The 22,043-nt window shown below is 53.6% G+C and overlaps 1 protein-coding gene across 3 annotated transcripts in view; it reads left to right on the forward strand.

Moving 5' to 3' along the window:
- Nucleotides 1–22,043, forward strand: part of EHMT1 (euchromatic histone lysine methyltransferase 1) — a 126,505-nt gene that overhangs the window by 24,316 nt on the left and 80,146 nt on the right. The gene's annotated exons all lie outside the window — the stretch shown is intronic.

The following is a 22,043-nucleotide window of genomic DNA, read 5'->3' on the forward strand; positions in this document are numbered from 1 at the left end:
CGTGACCCCGCTCCTGAGCTGACCTCCAGGTGCTGGCGTGTCCTGGCCTCCCTATCCCGTGTGCAGCCCCAGCCTCACCTGGGGTGTCCTGGCCTCCAGGTTTGGGGAGTGTTGACTGCGTGGAGGGCCATTGGGCGCCTCTCGCCCAGCACGTGGTCTGAGCCCCCTGTGACCTGGGGGCCGGCTCCTGTGGCCACTCACCGCAGTGCTGGCACCGGCACCATCTGGGGAAGATGGCGTTGGCCCCGTCTTGAGAGTACACCTTCTGTGTCCACAGCGCTGGCCCTTGTCCCTGCCTCACAGTGGAGCCGCGCTCCACGCAGGGGCCCGCGTGTCCCCATAGTGAGTGTCCCGCTGTGCGTGCAGCCTTACGTGGCTTCCAAAGCGCTTCCCTGGGGCTCAGAAGGCTGTGCTTGGCCTGTGGCCCTGGGCTGTCTGCGGTCCTTCCCGCCACTGTCCAGGCTCACTGCGCCAGGCCCAGGGGCGTCCTGGCTGCTCCTCTGCCTCAGCGCCCGGTGCCAGGCCTCCCGCAGCATCTGTGGACATGCCCCGCCGCCTCCCCTCTGGAGCACCTCACCCGTTGTATGTGCTGTGTGCTGAACAGTGGGAGGGAGTGTCCTTGTCACGTGTGAGTAGGAGAACTCAGTGCAGGTTTGTCAGCATAGACGTGAGGCAGATGCTCGCCGGCGGCTGCGTGTGCTTACGATGGACGGACATTGCCAGCTTGCCCACAGCTCCTGGTGCAGCCACAGTCGGGGGCCTGACTGCCCGCTCATGGGCAACCGCACGGCGTCAACAGGCTTTACACTGTCTACACCCGTCTCACGGCTTTACACTGTCTACACCCGTCTGATGGGTGGAAAATGGCACCTTTGTGGCTCTCAGTGCCCTTTCCTAAAAACGAGGGAACAGTGACATTGGTTTTTATTAACACCCGCGTTCATTTCTACTTCGCCTGCCGTTTCTGTGCTTTGAACCTTGGGGGAGAGGGAGCTGAGGCCGGGCGGGCTTGTCAAAGGCGTCCTGTGTGCGTGGCAGGCCGCTCTGTGGACGGCTGTGGATCTGGTGGCCCTGCGTTTTGTACGTTTGAACTTCGAACCTGTGTCTGAGTTTGGTGGGTCTGTTGTTGGCTCTGGGCTTCGTGGCATCTGGGTGCTTAAAGAGGGGCGTCTTGTCATTGGTTTTCTGACTTGCTGCCCATGGTCCTGACTTGACCGCCTTCCAGGGACCTGTGCAGGCCCAGGTCGACAGCAGCGTCCACGCCAAAGAAGAGCGTTTTACAGAAAGGCTGGCATTTGCTTTCATACCACCTTAAAAATTAGAAATGGTATTTGTGTTTGTTTTCATTTTGCGGTTGGCACAAAACCTGAATATCCTAATTTTAAAATATTGCCCCTTATAAAAAGACTTCAAATCTTTATTGTTTTGTGCTAAGAAATACTGCTTGGGCGGGATTGGGGGGCTGGCACAGTTGTAAAAGGGTCTCTTCCCCAGTGGGGAGGTTTGGGGTGGGGGAGGGGTGCAGATGTTTGGGAGGAGACCCCAGGGTGAGGTGAGGCCAGGCCCTTCCCAGTCCCTTCTCTGTGATCCAGTCACGTGGGCGCTTGGCTCCAGAGGTAAATCTCTAAGGTGAACTCCTTAGGACAGTGCTGGTCGCATGACTCTTATTCCCTTGGACTCGACCTCAGGCTCCTTTCCTAGGTTTTCGTTGGTCAGTAGTTTTTAAACAAAGCTGATCCCAAGAGGCCCTAAGAGGGGCGACATTTTGGTGGGAGGAGCTGTTACTGATGGTTTTTGTGGAAGGACCTTTTTTAGGGTGAAGACAAATGTACAGATGGTTTCCTTCTGAGAAAGCTCAGAGTATTTTCAAATGTTTGTTAATCTGAGGGTTTCGGGGGAACCGTGGGTTCGCAGCTCTCGGGAGTGACCCCTGCCCGGAGCCGCCACTGCTGCGAAAGGGCCTCTGAGCGCTCCCGGAGGATGCGTCCCCAGCAGTTTACGTAGCTCCTGAGTGTGCGGGCAGGCCGGCCGGCGGGCGCGCCGAGCAGAGGGAGGACTGGATGGAGGGCCGTGCCGGAGCGTGCTACTCGGCGATTTTCTGCCCTTGGTTAGCCTGTGTGGACGCGTGCTGAGGGGGTCACCTCCTCTCCCACCCCACCCGTGACCCTGCTTTGATGCCTTGCCACCTGCCGTCTGCTTTCTTGGGAGTGGGGTGGAAGGTCCCCCAAAGCTGCACTATGAAGACCAGGTGAGGCCTGTTCCGTGGGCAGGAAGAAGCGGCACCTTCACGCCGAGGAGCAGTGTGCGTTCCGACCCCTGCTGACTGGCGAGCTTCCTGTCTCCCCGTCCCGGGCCCCAAGGGAGCCTCAGTGGTGAGGGGAGCAGGCTGGGGAGCTGGCACGTCGAGCAGTTCCCCATTCTCCATGCAGGCGGCACGAGAAGTCTGTCAGCCCCGGGCAGGACACTGGCGCTGCCCACTGGCCCAGAGCACCCCTGGCAAGGCTGTGCCTCCCCCGGGAGCCCGTGCAGGGGTGAGGGTGGGGTGGGGGTGGGGGTGGCCTGTCGGCCTTGGTCCCAGGAAGACTCCATTTTTCTTGGAGTGACCGAAGGGAGGCCGAGAAGAGATGCGGAGACCCAGGCACAGAGCTTCCCCTGGGTTTGTCAGTGATTCCCTCGGAGAAGCGGCCGGTTTGTAGTCGGCCAGTGCTGGGCGCGTCTTGGGGAACCTGGTGAGGGGCTGTGGGTTTAGTGATGGTAAAAGCAGGATTGGAGCTCAGCGGTGGTCGAGAAGGAATTGTTGGAACAAAAGGGTGGGGGAGGGTAGGAAACTCCAGCTCCGCCTGCAGAATGAGGAAGAGGGAACAATAGGACTGCCCTCGACCCTGGGAGTGGCCGGGCTCTTGTGGGTGGGGGTGGTTCTGAGAGGGCCCATTTAATCAGGCGTGCAGAGCGCTTGGAGCACCTGGGACGGAAACTTCCTTGGCGCTTAGTGTTCTTAGCAGCTCAGCCCATAGGGAGTCTTTGTTTCCATCTTCACTGATGAAAAAAATGCTTTTAGAGGAGATGGTTCCCCAGGTCTTGTTAAGACAGTGCCCTGTTCCTCTGCAGGTTCGGCCCTCCTCTCCCTTCCCCGTCCCTCCCCTCGTCTTTCCTCCCTCCTCCTCCTCCCCACCCATCCCCCCCTTCTCTGCCCTCTCCCGCCCCTTCCTTCCCTTCCTTTCCCCGTCGGATGAGGGGTCCCTCTGTGGGAAGAGTGGACTGAGGGAGACCCTTAGCGCGTACTGACTGCAGCTCTGAGCTGGGGGCAGAGGCTGGGCCAGTGGGGAAGGCGGGGGAGGGGGGCCTTAGCCTTGGTAGACGCTTGCTTTTCATTATGAGACAGAGCCCTAGAGATGGGGGCTGTTTATCGGTGTCAGGAGATTTCTGCTGTGTGCTCTGAGCAGGATGGGTCACCTGTGGGTCTTGGCGTTAAGGGAACAGAACAGCACAGCCACAGTGAAAGTTGAAGGGAAGTAAAAGTTTTGGTGAGTTTGTAAAATTAGAAATATATTTGGTCAAGCCTTTTATCTTCTTTTTGAAGACTTAGGGGGGGAAAGGTATGCTGTTACGCTGTTGATCACGGTGGTCTGGCCTTTTTGGCACCTGGCGTCTTATAGGAATGTGTCTTGTGTAGAATATGACACATGGGGGGTTTCACGGAACCCAGAAAAGAGCCAGTCCAAACCATCTCACCTTCAGAATAGACCCGTGGGGCCTCGTAGAAGCCCGTGTCCTCTAACACAGTTCCATTTCACTGACCTGTTTTTTTTAAAAGGTGAGAGTGCTGTGAAGTAGAGCTCGTGTCTACTTTATGGACTTGAAGAGCACATGGCTTCTCTTCTGCCTTGGAGAGGTGGTGGGGCCGGTGGGGATGTAGCCAGACAGGAAGAACTGGGCGCCGACAGGGTGGGTACCTGTGAGTGCCAGCTGTCCATCTGTAGGAACGCGCCTGGTGGGACTTCTAGGCTCCTTCTAGAAGAGGAAGGTCCTTCCCACCCTCCCTCCTCCCCACCTCCACCCACCCACCCCCCCTCCCGCCCCCATCAAGTAGCAGAATTACAAGCCTGGAAACTTGGGTACACCTGTGAACAGAGCACAAAGAATCTAGACCATTTTCATGGCCCCGGGAAGAAACCTCTTACCAGCAGCAGTCACTGCAGTGCCCCCTGTCCTAAGCCCCAGCGACCACTGACCTGCGTCTGAGCTGCATGGTCTCTAGCTTTGTACACTCGACTCCGCAGAAACAGAGCCGTAAACAATGGTGTTTGCTGACCAGCTTCTTTCACTCACTGTTTTCAGGTTCACTCGGTTTGGGGGCTCAGCACCTCCTTTTTCTGGTTGGACCATACCTCGCCCACACTGTTCGCTCACGCCTCACTTGATGGACATAGGGATTATTTCCACTCCTTTGATACAGTGAACAATGCCAGTATTATTTTTCACGTTAGGAATGTGAGAAAATATTTTTTCCCATTTTGTGGGTTGACTTTTCACTTCCTTGATAGTGTCCTTTGAGGCACAAAGGTTTTTAGTTTTGATCAAAGTCTGGTTTATCTACTCTGTTGTTCCTTATGTGAAAGTGGTGTTTTTTTTTTTTTTTTTAAGATTTTATTGGGGAAGGGGAACAGGACTTTATTGGGGAACAGTGTGTACTTCCAGGCCTTTTCTCCAAGTCAAGTTGTCCTTCCAATCTTAGTTGTGGAGGGTGCCGTTCAGCTTCAAGTTGTTGTCCTTTCGGTCTTAGTTGTGGAGGGTACAGCTCAGCTCCAGGTCCAGTTGCCATTTTCTAGTTGCAGGGGGCGCTGCCCACCATCCCTTGCAGGAGTCGAACCGGCAACCTTGTGGTTGAGAGGACGCGCTCCAACCAACTGAACCATCCGGGAGCTCAGCGGCAGCTCAGCTCAAGGTGCCGTGTTCAATCTTAGTTGCAGAGGGCGCTGCCCACCATCCCTTGTGGGCGTCGAGGAATTGAACCGGCAACCTTGTGGTTGAGAGCCCACTGGCCCATGTGGGAATCGAACCGGCAGCCTTCGGAGTTAGGAGCATGGAGCTCTAACCGCCTGAGCCACCGGCCGGCCAGTGAAAGTGGTTTTTGATCAGACTGAGAAGTGGTGTCGGCATAAGTTCTGGGGAGAGAAAAAAACCAGAGCACAGGCCCGGAGGTGGGTGGGTTCAGGGGTCAGCTGTTGGGGGCGGGCTGTGAGAGCCACAGGCCCCCAGCCTTAGCCCAGGCTGAGACTGGATTGAGGGTTTGAGTGGCAGCTTGGCTGCTGTCCTGTGAGAGCCTCCTGAGGGTCCTGGGAGCCAGAGGCTGGTTGAGGGCTGTGAGGGGGCAGCAGGGAATGGAGGTGACGGGGCCATGTCCTTCACTTCTCTGTCACACCCTGCGCTGCCGCCCCCAGTGCTCACTGCCATAGCACCTTGCTTCCCTCCACTGAGGCGTCAGGAGAGAAGCACCCAAGGTGGTGCATCCATGCAGCTGCCCGGACATCTCTGTCCCCTGTCCTCCCCTCCCCTCCCCTCTCCTCCCCTCCCCTCCCCTCTCCTCTCCTCTCCTCTCCTCTCCTCTCTCTCCCCTCCCCCTCCCCACACACCTTCACCTTTTGCTCCTCAGAACATTTCCATCAACATACGAAATGCTTGATACCCCCCCGCCACCCCCCCATCGTTAAAGGCCGGTTTTTGGTCCTATTTCCCATTCCATTTTTCTGGTTTCTTGCCCCAAACCCTGCCAAGGTTTGTGTGTGCCTGTTGTAGCTTCCTCCCCTGCTGCCCCTTACATCTGTCAGTCAGACCTTGCACCCCACCAGCGCCAGAGGCCTGGGCCTTTCCTGGGGAGCGCCCAGACTTGGTCTCAGTCTGAAGCCTCCTGCATGCTCACCTCCTCCTCCCACGGGGCCCCCCCAGTCTGGGCCTCTCCTTCTCCTTCCCGTTCTCCTGAGCTGCCACCTAGCTCCTTCCCCTGCCTACGGCTGTGTCAGCCCTTCCGTTCTCGGATTTGCTGCTTTCTTCCTTCCGAGGACTTCTCTGGGGGAGGCCCCTGGACTGCAGCCGGCTGCCCCGCTCCTGCTGTGTCCTCAGCCACTGTGGCTGTGGGGGTGCCCTGCTCAGGAGCTGTTGGGGGGCCTCCCGCCCTCGCAGAGCTTAGTCAGTGGACCAGTGGGCTTCCTGCCTGTAGTTGTTATTCTGTTAGCCTTGTATACTTCATAGATAAGCTCAAGTGTTTAAATTTTTATTAACTTAGGGAGAAAACAACAGGGAAATATGCCAGTAGATAAGTTGGATAATCTGAATTGGGGGCTTGACAGTGGTTTTTGTTATATTTCGGGGAATATAATACTTTTTTTTATGATGAGCATGTATTAGTTAATTGTACAATAAAAGTGAATAGAAACTTTCATTTTTATTCAGTTCAGTTCACATGATTATTGCTCATTACTTTTTAAAAACTGCGGTAAAAACCTGAAGGGCAGATGACCCTGAGTTTAGATCCCGCCCCACATGAGGCTTTGGTGCACTTGTGACCTGTGGGGCCGCCCTTCGCCCTCCTCCCCAGGCCCAGCCCACGCCTGTCCCGTGCCCCTGCCCTCAGCAAGCTCCGTTAGCACCTGCTGTATCCTGGACAGCAGAGGGTCCCCAGGACCCTTCCGGGCTGTAAGGCCGGGCGTCTTCATGCGAACGGCAGGACCTTACTTGTCCTTTCCCTCATTCTGTCACGAGTGTAGGGCACGTTTCTGGAGCCTGCCTCTGTGATGGGTGACGACGCGGGCGGTGTGAACATCCAGAAAAGGTGTTTCAAACAGAAAACAGGGACGCTCTTGTCCCTTTTTTTGTTTTGAAAAGGTTACTTTTCATAAAAATATTTATGTTAAAGTGTAATGGCTTTATTGTTTTTTTAAAGGAAGTGTCGAGGATTTTCAGAGTTTCTCAGTGTTACCCATGGGAACAGCTCTTCGTGTGCTGAGGATTTTCCACTGTGGGGTCCTGGGGGGGCTTTGAGAAGCACAGACTGAGGGACGTGGCCATGCAGTCACGAACAGAAGGAACCAGCCAAGTTCCTCTTTCTCATAGACCTTACGTTCCGATGGGGGACACATTTCACATTTTTGTGTCACTTGCTTCCAAGGATTTAGCTGCTGTGGCTTACTTTCTTTACCACGCTCCCTCTTTTTGTGCGAATGAGGGTGTGAAGGAAATTCAGCTGTACACGTGTTTGTTTTTCCCACTTTTGTGCCCCCTGACGGAGCAGTGTTGTGGGAGGATTCACAAACCCCGATACCATCAGGACTGGGGTCTTCCAAGCAGCTTTGCGGATGGAAGGGCTTGCTGCACGGAGCTGCACGTGTCCTGCTAACCACCAGGGGGCGCCCTCGTTCCAGGAAGGCATGCAGCCCACACCTCGTGCGGAGTCCTAGGAAAGAGGCTGTGCTTTTACAGGAATCACCTTTGGCCCACGTAGGGACACTCGCCTTTGAGTCACAGCTCCAGCAGAGGACACACCCTCTTCCAGGGCCATGAATGGCGTCCCCGAGGAGCAGCCAGCAGACATGCACTGAGTACCTGCTGTGTATGTGCTTCCACGGGACCTGCACACGTCTGCCCACCTTCCCCCGCGGGCTGGCAGTTCCCCTCTGCTGCTGCTTGTGTGTCCCTGTCCCTGCTGGTTCAGATGGGACCGGTGCTCACATTACCTTCCGATCCGAGAAGAGCAGACTGTCCCGCCGGCCTTCCCTCCCTCGCTCTGCAGAGGTCCTCACAGCAGACAGACGCCCTGGAGCTGCTCCCCAGGTGATGGCAGCTCTGGCCCTGCGGTCGTGCTCCCTCACTGTGGGCCTCCCACAGGCCGGTGCCCACAGGCCGGTGCCCTGTGGCCTCATGGCCTTGTGGGGCCTGTCCACGCGACCAGCTTAGTGACGCTGGAGCGCTGCTCTGCCACGGGCCGGGCACAGCCCTGCACTCAGCGCCCGGGGATCGCACACTTCTCACATCAGGCACTTTCAGGCTCTTCCCTCGCGTAGGAGGTGTGAGGGCAGGTGTCACCTGAGTGTGTGGAGAATGACAGTGACCGTGCGTCTAGTCACACCACCTACTGGAAAAGGCAGCCAGTCTGTGTGGTGCCTTGCTGTTTATGTAGCCCGCAGGCAGTCCTGGGGATGCTCGCTGCTGACTCCAGAACCCAGGATGCTCTTTTCCTGGCATAGAGCCTGGAGTCCCCACTCTGACGTACAGTTAGAAGACATGAGTGATAGAGAGATGGGGGCCTGGCAGGGCTGTGCCCTCAAAGGATGTGGTACAGAGCATGGGGGCTGACAGCAGTGGCTCCGCTAACTAGACAGCCGCAGAGCCGGACGGAAGCTGTCTGTCTGTATCCCGTACAAATCCCCGTGTCGCACGCAGCCATGCTTTAGGAAGCAAATTCTAGGACCCCAGAGAAATGGAGCCGGCTTAGAATCTAGACCGCCCCTCTCAGAATTAGGATGGCAGACATGAAAACCCACACTCGTCCTTGCCAGTCCTTCCGCGGTCCCCACACTGTGGCCCGGTCCCCGCTCACTCTCCTAGCTGGCAGACACCCAGGACCGCGATGCAGCTGGCGGGCCTTCCATTTGCTCTCTGTTTCTCCAGTAATGGAGCAGCTCAGAGTGGCTGTGGCACTCACTGAGCCTGGCTGCAGATTTCCTGTGGGCGCCAGCTCGCCCTTGAGGCCAGAGGCTTCTGTGTTGTGTATCGTCATCCCTTGAAGATGCGTTCTTCAGAGTCACGGAGCATGCGACACATGCCAGGTGTTCCGAGAGGGACATGTGCAAGCACCTGGCTCTTCGGCTCCCTTGTAACGAGGACAGGGACGTGGGCAGGAGCCATGGGCTGGCAGGGCTCATGGCAGCGGTGGGTCTTCAAGGATGAAAGCCGAGGAGGGACAGACTCAGTGGCCAGACACTCAAGGCCACTTTCGAGGGCTTCTCAGTACCTTGATGCCGTCAGCACAAAGCGTGCTTGACAGGCCGTTTGGGGGCAGGAAAGTTGTTGGGCTAAGTAAGCGGTCTGCACGCTTTTCTGTAAAGGGCCAGGTGTGGAGGCCACTTAGGGTCTCTAATGTACATTCTTTTTGTTTCTCTAACTTAAGAAATGAAGAAAAACCACTCTTAGCTTGTGGAAGGACCAAAAATGGGTTTGGGCTAGTGGCCATGGTTCTTCGACCCCTGCTCAGACAGACTGTTGAAGTGCCGTCTCGTGCTGTGTTACGAAATGTGGGCTTGAGCTCACGGGCAGTGGGGAGCGCGGGTGTTGTCAGAGGGTTACAGTAGTACCCTAGTTCCAGGAACATAATTTTAACTGCAGAATAGACAGACTTTAAAGGGGAGAGACTGGAGTTAGAAACGCAAGTTAGTCGACTGTTCTGTCGCCAAAGACTCTGGGGTGATACGGCGTGAAATAAGGCAGAAGTGGGGTTTGGTGGGGTGTAGGAGGCACAGAACCTGCACGAGGAGTTAACTTGGCGCAGATTTTTTTTTTTTTAAAGGAGGGCGCAGCTCACAGTGGCCCATGCAGGGATCAAATCGGCAACCTTGCTGCTACCAGCACCACGCTCTAACCAACTCAGAATGCTTAATTAGTGGTGTGCCCAGGATCAGCTCCGTGGTGTTTATAAAAGCCACGAGTAGGTCGTGACCATATCATACAGAAGTATTGCCTATTGCCAAAGTGATTTATAAATGTCTTTATTGTCCAGTTGAGGGAAACCGTAGACAAAACCAGTGTATCGTGTAGTCAGTCCATTAGTATAAAAGCCTGTATGGTAAGACGGTTACTATTGGTGGCAGGATTAGGGTGATTTTCATTTTTTCTTACTTGTGTCGCCTGACCCCCCCTCCTCCCCCCCATTGCTCTGGCCAGAGCCCCCGAGCGTGGCTGCAGTGAAAGGTAGAGGTGGCTGCAGTGGGCTTCCTTGGCCTGCTCCTACCTTACGGGGAAGCGCTGAGCGTGTGTCGTTAGACGTCCCTTATCAGGATGAGAGGTTTTATCGTGAGTGAATTATGTCAAATCCTTTTCTGTGTCTATTGAAGTGAGTGTTGCGGTTTTTGTTCTATATTCTATTACTGTTTATCGCATTAATCAATTTTCACATGTTAAGCTAACCTTGCATTCCTGGTCATGGATGGTTAATTCTTTTTACATGTTGCTGGATTCATTTGCTAATATTTTATGAAGGATTATGCTGTCTTTGGCTTGCCTTGTTCTCTGTGTAGTACTGTTCTCGTAGAGCGTTGGGCGGTGCTTCCTCTTCCTACCACCCCGTGGTTACTAATGGGGTCGGGTGTGTCTGCTGGCCTGTGGGACTGCCTGTTTGGTTCTTGGGCCCATTTTATTGTTGTCTTTTTTTAAAAAATTAATTTGCAGTTATTATTTGTTTCTTCCTTCTAGAGTTGAGTAACATTATACCTATTATACATAGCTATACATGTTGCAGATTTTTTTTGTCTTTTCAAGTTTCCTTATTGATTTATTTAGCCACATAAGTGTTTAAAATATTTTCAGGGTTAAATCTTTAAAAAGTAAATCTGGGCCGGCTCGGTGGCTCAGGTGGTTGGAGCGCCGTGCTCCTAACGCCGAGGTCGCCTTTTCGATTCCCACACGGGCCAGTGAGCTGCGCCCTCTACAGCTAAGATTGTGAACAACGGCTCTCCCGGGAGCTGGGCTGCCGTGCCATATGCTCAGCTGCCGTGAGCAGCTGGAGGTCGGTGTGATCTGCCGTGAGCTGCCATGGGCTGCTGAGCGCTGCCATGGGCTACCGTGTGCCGCTGTGGGCTACCGTGTGCTGCCACGAATGGCCCATGGCCAGCGTGAGTGGCCGGCAGCCGGTGAGAACTGCCGTGACCTGCTGTGAGCGGTCAACCGATGACCGGCAACCGACTACCTCAGCCGGGGGGAGCGCAAGGCTCATAATACCAGCAGGGGCCGGGGAGCTGTGTCCTACACGACTAGACTGAGAAACAACGGCTGGAACTGGAGTGGGGTAGGAGGGGGGGAGGCGGGAAAAGGGGGGGGGGAAGTAAAGCTTTCCTTTTGTGATTCCTGGTCTTAGTTTTATGCTCAGAACTAGGACTTCCTCATATCAGGGTTATCAGTTATTTTCTCCTAGTGCTTTTATGATTTTTTTGTTTTGGCTTTAACCATTTCATTCATTGCTCTATATTTACGATAACCTTTTGGCTCCCACGGCTAGCCAGTTGTCTCAGTGACCATTTTATTCATTATTCTCTCATTCTACTGATTTGAAATACCCCTTCATCCTGTACTATCCTTTTATTTTTACATGGGACTGTTTCCAGTCTCTCTTAAATGTAGCCAGTGAAAAATTTTAGAACTTTCATAGTTGATAGTATTTTTTGGTTCACAGAATCAGGTCAGGACTGATCAGTACAGTTAGCTATCCTACCAGATGTTTTAAAAGCCTTCCCTTGTGGGGATTTTTGTTGCCTGTGCTGTTAACAAACTTGGCCGATCAGCATTTGCATATACAGATGTACCGGGAGGAACAGCCCATAGAGAAGGTAGAAATCGCACAGCTCACCTTCTGTGGGAAATGCCAGGGTTTTTAGTTGGTGCCATTTCACCACCATGAGGTTGTCGTGCATCAGGTTTTCTCAGCGACTGTGGTGTAGACAGAAGTAAGGTGCTGCTGACCCACAGAGAACCCTCAGCATGGGGTTGTCTTTTCAGTCAGAAACAGGCCACATTTTTGTGGTTTTTCCGTCTGTATAAGCAGCACCTCAGGACACAAGGATCAGATTGGAATCCTGAGAACTATTCCTCTGGAAGCTCCAGGAGGTTGCTGGAATTTTGTGTGTGTGCATTGCCTGTCCCAGAATTCTTTTGTCCTAGAAATACTGTGCTTCCTGAGGGATGTCATGTGACTTAATGTATCAGGGATGTGATGTCAGTAGCTTCTCTCTCAGAACGAAGAAAGATCCACTACCCTGATGTTTCCTAAGGTACCCTCTTGTCCAAGTTACCGGTTCCATCTCTGGCACTTCCGCAGCCCCTTTCTTCAGGCCCCTCAGGCCCCTCTGCCTGGGAGCGAAGGTCACTGCTTGGGTGCTCTTATTCTGCTCTTCCTTAGAGACTTCTGGTCAGCCACACCTGATCTGGCTGCGCCCCTGCAACCACTGAGGCATCGTGGGGCGGTGGTGGTGAGGCGTCAGGGGTGGGGGTGTGGGGGGTGGAGGGGTGGTGAGGCGTTTTGCTCACTCGATCCCCCAGAAGGTGCACTCTAGGCGGAGACTTCAAGTAACCCCAAGTAGGGTTTCCAGGCGGGAATTCCCACCCGTTCTCAGGAATTTTTCTTGCTTTCTTGTTCCCAAATCCCAAGATATAAACACTTTTCAGTTCTTCACGATGAGTCGTTTCCACAAAGTGGCAGCTGATACTACCAACCACTTGGGGTAATGGAGCCTATTTTCCCAATTTCCCGACCAGCTTTTCTCGGGATTCGGAAACGGAAAAGTGAAAAGAATTCCCGAGAATGGGCGTGAATTCCCACCCGGGAACCCTAGCAATAAATAGGAAAAATGTCTAAGAGATACATTGTGAGTAGTACGTTTATATCCCATTGTGGGTATTACTGGATTTGAGGAGCCGATTTACCTGATTTCCCGACCAACTTTACTCAGGATTCGGGAACGGGAAAGCGAAAAAAATTCCTGAGAATGGGTGGGAATTCCCGCCTGGGCACCCCAACCCCAGGGCTGGCTTGTATTTGTGCCAACCCGTTTCTATGCTGCAGGGAGCTGCGGAAACAGTAAAAACTGTCTTTCTTTTCAAAGGTCATTGGGTTTAGGATTTATTAAATATTTAAAACCTGTAAAAAGTTAAAAATTTCAAGTGAACTGTTTTTCTCCCTAATATCAACCTTTTTGTTTCGTGAGGATATATACTGGTTTGTTATTGTTTTTGATGGAAAATGTATGAAGTCTAAGACATTGTGACATTTTCCTCTTTTTAACAACTTTTATCCTTTCCAGATCTGAACTGGGCCACTCTTGGTGGAGCCATCTTCCCGTTACCATCGTAGGGCTGTCCTGGGCTTTGCAGCCACCGGCCAATCTCCCTGATAGCGGGTGGCCCGCACGGGAAACGCTCGGGCCTCCATCTGCTTTTAGTGGAGAAGGAGGTGGAACCAACTCCAGGAAGCTTCAACGAGAGAGTGGAGTTGGGCCTCACGTAGCCTTACACTTGGAGGCGAGGGCCTAGGTGGAGCTGAGAGCGCTGCCCGCTGCCTTCCCTGAGCAGCAGCGGCCTGGAGCAGCTGCCAGCTGTCCCTGGGAGGCGGCTCGAGGTCGATGGGCTGGGGTGGGGGGCTCAGCGCCCCACCCGAAGTCCCCAGACCCTATGGCTGGAGAGCATATGGGGTGCGGTATCTGGACTGCTCAGAGTAACAGGTCAGAGTCCACAGGGCGGCCACGCTTAACGTGAGGGCACGGGGCGGTATCGTTCGTCAGGCCGCAGAGAGCCGTCGCAGGCAGGAGCTGTGCACCCCGCCTCCCCGCTGTGCATTTCCCGTGTCCCTGTGCTGCGTCCTTGCATCTCGCAGTTCACACCAGATCCAGTCCCATCACAGGCATGAAAGCTCCATCCCGATTCTGTTCCAGGTTTGCTCTCACACAGGTCGCTGAGCACCTTTGACAGGCATTCTCACTGAATAGACTTTCTTAGACCCGGTCAGTGGAGTGGGTACTGGGGGTGCTCGCTGGCTGTCGGGCTGTATTGCACAGCTTGATTGGTGTTAAAACGTCACTGTGGACGGGAAGAGCTGATGTTCTACCATTGGGGCTGTCAGAAGGGAGGCTAGTGGTGTGTCACCTGGGCGTCCTTTGGGCACTGTCACCTCCGAGTACCTCACTTATGGGAGTTACACAGATCTCCTCGAGCTGTGGCTTGCAGTTAGCTGTCCCTGTCGAAGTTGGGACAGCAGGGGTTCCCTGTGCCTGTGTGTTTCTCCCACTTACCTTGTGATACTCAGAACCAACTCTGCCACTTAATTATGCAGCCTACAAACAGGTCACACTCAGTGGTGGGATGGATGTGACGTTCGCTCCAGGAAGGACTTCTCCGTCGTTCCCATCTGCCCTGGCTCAGCTCTGCTGTCAGCTCCTGACATGTGTGCCTGTGTCTGGGACACACGGTCACCAGCATGGCCCTGCCACCGCTCTGTCTTAGGCCTGCGGCTCCAGGTGGAAAAGGGGGCTGGGTCTGGGGAGAAGCTTTTCTCTCACGGCTGAAATTGGTGCCTGGTTAATGGCATTACCACCAGTTCACAGGAAGAGGCTCTGGAGTTACTCCTCCAAAATGTAAAGTGATTCAACCTTTAAAAAGAAGGAGAAACACCCCTCTGTGTGAGACCCCTGCTGAGACGCAGGATACGTCTTTTGTGGAAGGGAAGGAAGACAGCTTTCATTTCTAGCTTTGTCTCTTATAGCTGTTTCCTAGAGAAACTCACAGAGACCCACATGCAAAGGAATATGTTGTTAAATGCTGTTCCTTCAGGGTTGTTTATAATCCGGAGAAGTCAGTGCTCCCAAGTGTCTCTCAGTGGGGTCCTGTGTGTGGAGATAGCTCATAGTGGGTGCCATGTGCCCCACCGTGGGATCCTGTGTGTGGGAACAGCTCACAGGGGGTGCGTGTGTCCCACATTGCGTGGAGTCTCTGCAGCTTCTACAGTGATGGAATGGATTGATTTGCTCACGTTAGTTAAGGAAAAAATGGTTATCTAACAGCATGTGGGCGTCCCATTTATAAAGTCTGTGTCAGTTATACTTTATAAGTACATTTGCACAGAAAAATGTTTGGAAGATTATACACAAATGTTAGAATAGTTGGCTTATGGGTAATTTTCAATTTTTAATTTTTCCCAATTTTCCTGAAATTAAAAAAAAAATAAAATTCTACAATAATAAGTGAATTTTTCTGTTGAAAATCAAGCCCTGTTCAGGCAGGATCTACTGTCTGTCCCTCTCTGCCCATTTCACACTGCCGCACAGCTTCTATCAGGATGAGTTTGGTATAGATCCTCCCAGAGTGTTCCCTATGTAGAGAATATTTGAACCCACCCAAAATACATAGTATTGTTCTATATATGTTTCATTTTTTTCTGTGTAAAACTTTTTCTTTTGAAATGCTATCAAACTTAATAGACATGTTATAGGTATGGTAAGATTTTTCATGAGCCATTTGAGATTACGTTGCCGCCTAGGTCCCTGTTACCCCTAATTATGTTAGTGTTGTTTCCTACACAGACATTCTGTTACCACACGTGATAGAGCCATCACCATCATGAAATTGTAAATATCTTTAGAAATATACGAGGCCAGACAGTCGAGTTCATGAACTTGTTGCACCAATGTTGCTAACCTTTTCTTGATACCAGAGGGATTATTCATTATGAATTTGTAACAACTGGACAAACAGTTAACCAAGTTCACTATTTGGAAGTGCTGAAAAGGCTGCGTGAGACAGTTTGATGACCTGAACATTTCGCCAACAATTCATGGCTCTTGCATCACGACAATGCACTGGCTCACACGGCACTTGGAACACCCTCCCTACTCACCTGACCTGGCCCCCAATGACTTCTTTCTTTACCCGAAGATAAAGGCAATATTGAAAGGAAGACATTTTGATGACAGTCAGGACATCAAGGGTAATATGATGACAGCTCTGATGGCCATTCCAGAAAAAGCATTCCAAAATTGCTTTGAAGGGTGGACTAGGCGCTGGTGTGGGTACATAGCTTCCCAAGGGGAGTATTTGGGAGGTGGCCGTAGTGATATGTGGCAATGAGGGATGTAGCACGTTTTTTTCTCCCCCTTTCTTCCACCTGACCCCACTCTGATTCAAGCTGTTGTTTCTCAGTCTAGTTGTGTAGGACCCAGCTCCCTGGCCCACGCTGGTGTTATGAGCCTTGCCCTCCCCCTGGCTGAGGCAGTTGGTCGCCAGTCGTTGGTAGGCCGCTCACAGCAGGTCACAGCAGCTCTCACTGGCTGCCGGCCACTCACACTGGCCACTGGCCTCATGGCGGCACATCGTAGCCCACGGCAGCACACGGCAGCACATGCCAACCTCCGGCTGTTCACGGCAGCCCAGCTCCAGGGAGAGCTGTTGTTCACAATCTTAGCTGTAGAGGGTGCAGCTCACTGGCCCATGCGGGAATGGAGCCTGTGACCTCAGCATTAGGAGCATATGGCACTCCAGCCACCTGAGCCACCGGGCCGACCTTGTTTTAACCATTTTTAAGTGTATTTTTTGGTGGCATTAAGTACATTCAGAATGTTGTGCAGCCATCATCACTATTTCTAAAACATTTCATCACCACAAGCAGAAACTGTGTCCCTGTTAATCAGTAAATTCCCTTTTCCCCTTCCTGTCTCTGTGAATTTGCCTGCCTATCTTCTAGCTAGCTAGCAATCATTTGTCACTGATCTACCATCTATCTATCACCTGTGTATCTCATATAAGTGGAATTATACAACATTCATCCTTCTGTGTCTGTCTGATTTCACTCGGCATAATGTTTTCCAGGTTTGTCTACGTTGTGGTCTGTGTCAGGATTTCCTCCTTCCTGGCTGAGTAATACTCCATTGTCTGTACCACAGTTTGTTCATCTGTTGATGAGCACACGAGTTGTTTCCATCTTTTGGCCTTCGCATAATGCTGCTGTGAAAATTTGTGTACAGTATCTGAATGCCTGTTGTCAGTTCTTTGGAGCATACACCTAGGGATGCACTGGTGGAGCACATGGTAATTGTGTAACTTTTTGAGGAGCTACAGACTGTGTCTACAGCAACTGCGTTATTTTGCATCCCCACCACAGTGGATGCGGGTCTGAGTCTCTCCACAGCCTCGCCTGCACTTGTTCTGGTCCCTGTGTTGGATCGGGGCATCCTGTGGCTGTGGTGAAGGGCTGGCGCTGTCCACAGTCCTGCCCGCTGCTGTTGGGACCCGGCCAGGTCCTCCCTGGCCCTGGCTGTGTGTCCCCTTATACCTGTCATAAGGAGCCTTTACAGCTGCCCCCTTTCCCTGAAATCTCAGTGAAGCACAGTTACTAAGAATTCACAGGAAGTTGCTCTTCTATTGACGTGCCAAATCGGCAGAACTCGCGAGAAGGCTGATTGAACTCTGGAAGAATCTGGAAATGGGATAAAGTGAAAATCATAAAACCAGGAGACTGATCCTGCTCATGGTGCCCGAGTCTCAGCGGGAGGCCCCTCTGGCACCTGCACAGTCTGCTGAGATGTGCCCCCCTTTGGGCACTTGTGTTGGCCTTTTGTCAGTTTTTACGTAGAAAGGAGTTCTTACAGGAGGAAAAAAATGAGAAAACGTTCTTTCCGCTGTCAGCATCTTCTGTGTCTGGAGAGGAGTCAGATGGCCTTGTACCTTGGCCTGGCGTGTGCCCCCGACGTGTGTTAGCCCACAGTGAGGATGGTCTGGGCTCCAGTGAAGGGCCCGTGGACAGCTGGGGGTGCTGGCTGCTGAGGGAATGGACGTGCGGGCGGGCACCGCTCAGATGAGTGTGTGGTCCGTGTCGACTGCCGGAGGGCCAGGACACATCCGGAGCCTGCGCGTCGGGCTGCATGTGGCAGGCCGGGGGAGCTGGCCCGTGGAGTGGGGCCAGATGCGCTCTAACCAGGCCTTTGGACGGACCGCCCTTTTGGGAACGGCTCCAGCGGTTTTCCAGCGTGGCAATAACAGGGTTTCTCAAAAAGGAAACAGCTGCTGCTGTTGTGAGGGCGGATGGCCAGAAGGGCTGAGCCCTGGCCCGCTGCTGCGTTCACTCGGGGCCAGGACACGTGGCGGGCTGGGCACCGGGCTCCGGGGCACAGAGACTGGGCTGGTGACTCCGCAGCTGAGTGTGGGGTGACTGACGAGGAGGAGTGTGTGTCTGGCACGGGCAGCTGTTAGGATGCCTTGGGATGTAGTGACTGGCTGTTGAACAGTAATGGTTGTCGGTGTCTCGTGGGTGCCCAGAGCCTCCTCATGGTCCTCTGGGTTTTGTGTCCTTGTTCCCATTTTAGTCAAGAGGAAAGTGAAGCGACGCGAGCGGGGTGATGTGACTTCGGGCTCCGCAGTTGCCTCTGAACCGCGTGGTGACGTCGGGGTCTGGACTGGAGTGGGCCGCGTGGGGCAGCACTCACGTGACCGCGGCCCGCGCTGGCCCGCGACGGTGCCGGGGCCCCCTGTGCTTTGAATCGGGTGTCTGCTGTATTTTAGATCCAGATTCTATTAGAATTTTATGAAGAATTTAAATTTCCATCAGGTATAAAAATAGACTACTATTGCATGACAGTTGTCAAGATTTTGTCACATGGTGCCTATCTTTTTTCTTTCCTTTTCCTTTTTTTATTTTTATTTTTTGTTGTTGCTCAGGTATCTTAAAGCATCCTATACATGTCATGAAATTTTCACTTCTAAACTCTGAGTAAACATCTTTTAAAAAATGCGGACAGTTTTTATGTAACAACAATGTCGTTTTCACATCTCATAAAATTTACAGAAATTTCTTGGTTATCTCTAACCATTTTCAAATTTCCCTCCAGTTATGTCATTTTGTGGTTGGTTTGTTCAAATCAGGCTCCCAGCACTGACCAACCTTACGTTTGTTTGTTTATCTTCTCGACAGTCTCGCCCTGCTGTGTCTTTCCTCCATCCATCCTCGCGGGAGGAGACTGCGTCCCACACTCGGTTCTGTCCCTGGTTTATCCTGGGTGTGTGTTGCCCATTTTGCTTTCACACTGATCGTCTAAAGTGCAACATGACGTCATACTGAGCGACTCTCCGAGGTTTATGATGAAGGGTTTCACTGACACGGACGACGTAGGCGCTAGGTCGTGGCACGGGGCTGAGTTGTCCTGGTTTTGTAAGGTGCTGTTCTTTGTCCCCAGTCACCACCACGAGCTGGGCACAGCTGGTGGGCAGGCTTACGTGGGGCTGGCCTGGGTGGACACAGCTGACCACAGCCTCTTGTAGCCCCCTGTCCCTGCTGTGTCCTGCTGCCACCGAGCCATTCGGATTTCTGATGGAGTCCAGGCATTTTCATCTTAGTTGACTCGAATGAAATTAAAAGAGAGGGAGAGCTGTGTGCCAGTTTCTAGCGCTGCAGGTAGAGGTGTGGGTCTCCAGTGTTATGTCGGATTGTGTGCCTGTGAGCGCCTGATGGGGCCAGGCGCACCCAGACGCCCCCTTCACCCCTTCCAGTCATAGACACACAGTCACGTGGAGGTCCCCTCCCCCCGGTGCTGCTGTGTAAGGTGGGAGCCCGCAGTGGGAGGGCCCGGCAGAGGTCCCCGAAGGCGGTGTCACCCAAACTTGATTTTCTCGGTAAATCCAATTGTGGCGGAATTATCCCAATTCAGAGGAGACTGATGCGTGAAGTAGAGTCAGCTGATTTATGGTGCCAGGGTGCGTGTGCCGTCTCCAGTCGGGAAAGGCGGCCTCACAGGACACTGCGGCCCCAATCCCTGTAACGCTCCTGCCCGACACTCGCCACTTACATCTGGGAGCCTGTTCCGGGCGTGGCTGCGTTTTGTGTTTGTTCTTCACAAACCGGAAAAAGGGCCCAAATGGCATGGCTTACTTCATAGATGCTTACTGATTGGGGTTCAGAGTGGGAGAGGGCCCTCCTCTCTCCTTGGGTTTCACGGCGCCTGGCACATCTCTCAGGAGACCGGCCCTGTGGCCCAGGCCAGGGCACAGGGGGCTCGCTCACTGGTAACTGAGTGCCAGGCCCAGGCTGTTTGCTCTGGCCCTGGTGGGGGCAGCTGGCACTGGGGCACAGGAAGGAGACAAGCATTGTTTCTGTGTGGCTCCTGGGAACTTGGTGGCGACCATGGGTGTCCCTCCTGGGGGCCAGCAAGTCACACGGCTTTAGTCGGGTCCGTGAGCCTGGGGCCTCAGCCAGAAGACTCAGGGCGCGTGCACTCGCACCTCTGGCGGTCGCGGTGGGTTCCCTGGGCCGCAGGCACACGGGTGGCCTGTGCTGTGGTCGGGGCGGCGCATCCTCGTGTCAGCGTGCTGGCCTCAGACACCTTGGGCCGTCCATAAAAGGAAGGTGAGGGAATGCGGACCCCACCTGGCATGCAGGAACGGCAGCGTCGCCGTGAGTGGGACGCCTGGGTGATGGCAGCCTGCAGCTGTGGCCGTCTCTGGAGAAACAGGACCGCGGAGTGAGTTCCAGGTCAAGGGCAGAGAGAGGCAGCCCCCGGTCTCTGCGGAGCCGCCCGTCGGGGGGGAGTGGGAGATGATGGAAGGGAGTTTGTTCTCAGGTTTCAGAATTTTTCCAATGCAAATTCTCAGCTGCTTTGGGTATTAATTGTGTTTTCCAAATTTAGGAACTAACTCTCCTTTTTCTGCCAAGGGAAAAAAACACAGAGAGACAAAAGAGGGAAAAGCAAATCAGTCAGCTATTGGAAGGATTCGTTCTTGCTCTCCCCACTCCTTTGGATAATTAGTAGTGAAATTGGTGTTGAAAATAGCCTCAAATTAGGGGGAGGACGGAGCAGCGTCCATCTCCGAAGCCTCTTGGACTGGACGTGCGTTCCAGTAGAGTGCCTGGTGGTATGCCCGGGCCGGTGGGGTGTCTGTGCTTCTGCAGGGGCCACGCCGCCTCTGGCCCGGACCTTGGGCAGAGCCCTAAAGCAGAGAGTAAGTGGCAGGTTAGAATTTGACATTTCTCTTCCTTTGGCAAGAACCCAAACATGTCCACTCTGAGGGGGAGAGGCCCTTTGGCCTGCCTTGTGTGTGGGTGCTGTGACGTGGCCTCCAGGACTGGGTGCGTGGAAAGCCCAGTGAGCAGTGCACTCGGGGAGCAGTGGGCTGCGCTGTCAGCCTCCTGAACTCTGAAATGGAAAAGCAGGGTCACCTGTGGCGTCACAGAGACAAGGTTAGCAGGTGGTACTTAGCACGCAGGTAACGTGTTCAGAGGGCTTTTCTCCTCTTCCTCAGTCTCTTGCCACGGTTGGGTACTTTCTGCTCAGGTAGACGTGTGAAGGCGCACACACGTGCACGCACGGTGGGGTAGAAATACTTTGAGGCCAAGGTGGGAAGGACGACAGTTCGCGGGAGAATGCCCACTTTGTCCCCGCCCCGGGCTGTCTGTTTACACGGCCCTGCCATTTACAGCCATGCCCTTCCAGTCCAGTTCATCCCAAATTCTTTCTGAAATGCTTTGACTTCTTTTAAACTTCAGATGTGTGTGTGTGTAGCAGTCACGGAGCACCGTCTGGACAGTCGTGCTTCAAGCAGCATTCCGGACAAAATACACGGGTGGGGAGGGGCTGTTCCCCCCAAGGAGCCTCTCTGTAAAAGGCTGTGGCTCTCAGTGGGAGGGTCCCAGGAAGTGATTGCGCCCTGGCACCAGCACCAGAAGAGGGGGTAGGCCTGGCCTCCTGCGGCCGTGTCCCCGAGCCTCCAGCTCTCAAGCCCCGTGTCCCCGAGCCTCCAGCTCTCAAGCCCCGTGTCCCCGAGCCTCCAGCTCTCAAGCTCAGCATCAGAGCCCAGAGTGTGCTCTGTGCAGACACAGCAGTTTGAGGTCCCTGTGCCCGGTTGCTTCAGTGTCTGGCTTTTGTCCTTTCCGGGATGACTCTCCTGCAGTGTGTGCCTGTCTGCCCCTCACCTTGCGCTGCTGTGGCCTGGCTGCGGGCTCCAGCCTCGGCCTCGGCCTCGTCCCGGTGATGGCCGGTGGGGTTTGCCCGTGGACCCAGTCCCCTGTTTGGAAGACTGGGGTACCTGGACGCAGCTTCCCTTTCTGGCCACTTTCAGGCTTTTCCTTTTTTCTCCAAGTGAGGGTTATGTTTGCAGTTCGGACCTGATTGTGGAGGTCAGACTTTCCCTTCGCATCGTTTCTGGTGTGTGTGGTACGTTAGAAGGCGTATGTGAGGAGATGGTTCCCAAGCAGTTGGCGTGCGTGTGTGTCTTTGTGAAATAAAGCCACGTCGCACTGGACATCAGTACTG

This window comes from Rhinolophus ferrumequinum, chromosome 12 (assembly GCF_004115265.2).
Source record: "Rhinolophus ferrumequinum isolate MPI-CBG mRhiFer1 chromosome 12, mRhiFer1_v1.p, whole genome shotgun sequence".
NCBI lineage: Eukaryota > Metazoa > Chordata > Mammalia > Chiroptera > Rhinolophidae > Rhinolophus > Rhinolophus ferrumequinum.